Source organism: Silene latifolia, chromosome 10 (assembly GCF_048544455.1).
Source record: "Silene latifolia isolate original U9 population chromosome 10, ASM4854445v1, whole genome shotgun sequence".
NCBI lineage: Eukaryota > Viridiplantae > Streptophyta > Magnoliopsida > Caryophyllales > Caryophyllaceae > Silene > Silene latifolia.
Window position 1 is genome coordinate 140,494,744 of NC_133535.1, and position 1,787 is coordinate 140,496,530.

General features: G+C 32.3%; 1 long non-coding RNA gene across 1 annotated transcript; it reads right to left on the reverse strand.

The window, feature by feature from the left end:
• Window positions 1–253: 253 nt before the first annotated feature.
• Window positions 254–1,380, reverse strand: LOC141609252 (uncharacterized). The gene is made up of 2 exons (XR_012527314.1): window positions 920–1,380; window positions 254–518 (listed from the first exon to the last, which is right to left on the reverse strand). It is a non-coding gene; the product is annotated as an uncharacterized LOC141609252 (long non-coding RNA).
• Window positions 1,381–1,787: the final 407 nt, after the last annotated feature.

Sequence of the window (1,787 nt, forward strand, 5' to 3'; positions counted from 1 at the left end):
CTCGCAAAATGGACTAGATGACAACATAACTATCGAACTTGTATTGGTGGTTGCATCCACACTCCTTTGTTTTGAACATTTTAGCTAACGACTCACTTTGGGTGTGTACTGAACCCACAACCCCCACTGGTTTCCTTTTGTCTCTATACTCTCTTTAGGTTTATTGGAAACGTTGTATGATTTGTTTGTTTATTTAATAATTAGTACCATTTTATCAAAAAATAAAATAAAAAAATATAAAAGAAATTGATCATTAATAAAAACAAGTATTTTGTAGCACTTTAATTTCTTTTTTTTGGCAAAAAGGGTGCGAAATTAATTAAATGAAACTAGTTTTACAAAGTACATTAGGGGCGGGTTGGGAGATAAAACTACATTAGCACAATCTATTTTAATTACAAAGCGACTAAATAAAGTTTGGTGCACTATGCCCCTGGAAGTTTCCATTACATGTAGACCGATCTTGAGTCGAGAAACGAGCAAGTAAGTCAGCGATCAAGTTTCTCAATCTTGGTGCACTATGACAAGTGAAATAAATTGAGTGTGAATGATCAAATTGCTCATTAAGTTCATTATTAAAATAGAAATGACAATAATTAACTGAAATACCTTAAAATGAAAAAGAACAACAAAAAATCAGGCCAGAAAGAGTAATTGATACAAATCACGTAAGCAAGGAAACTTCATGAATAACAAAATATTAAAGATGATAATAAACGAAACAATCATTTGCTCATGTGTTTTTAAGGAACAATTGTCACACATCTTAGAACATAGAGATCTTTGTCCCGTTTTTGTGTTCCATCTTTTATACTCCGTATTAGCAATTCTAGATATAAATCTCACTCTGGAACATGATAATCACAGAAGGAAAATTTTAAACAATATCATCATTATTAATGAGCAAAAATGAACTGACCTTAAAAAATTAACTAAGTCTTCCTTTGGATTTGGCCTTGTTGATCCTATTAGTTTCTTCCCACAGCTTAATTGAACTACATACATCCATCTACTATAATTCTCACGTAAATGATGAGTTTGCAGTTTGCACCATTCGATACAACTGAACTCAATAGCGTCGTATATATTCACATGATAATACTCATTCAGTCTCAATCATTTGTTTACCTTTAATTGGGACAGGGAGTATATATCAAGGATGACGGATTTGGTAATAAGGAAACACAACGGTGCAGTTCAAGAAAGCTGTGGAAAAATACAAATAGGACCATAATTTTTTTATATATGTTGATACATGCATAATGCATATATATATGTATAGTATTGTAAACCCTAGATATAATGAGATTGAAAGAAGAAGGAAAAAGAGAGGAAAATACAAAGAAAAGAGGGTGAGAGGCGTAGGTATAGGAGAGAAGAGGAGGAGGTATATATAGCATAATTAAGGTCCTTTACCACCAATCCCGAGAAGAATATTTTGTACAAAAGTTCTTTGTATTCTGATAACCCATTAACCCCTTTCCTAGTGGGTTTTCATTTTTCATTTTTTATTTAAAAAATTACATACTATATTGTCCTTTTGTGCCATTTTGAGTTTTTGATAATTTGTTAATCGGTCCGTTTTTCTTAAGACCATTGCTTTTGGTCTGAAATAAGACGGGTAACATGTCATCATTTTACAATAAAATGTTGTTATTTTTTGATAACATGTTACCATTATTGTTAACATCATTTTCAGGGTAAAAAATGACACCTCTAGGTTATAACTGTAACACCCCCGCACACCAGAACGCCTTACCAAGGACCATCCCAGTGTATGATGGTGT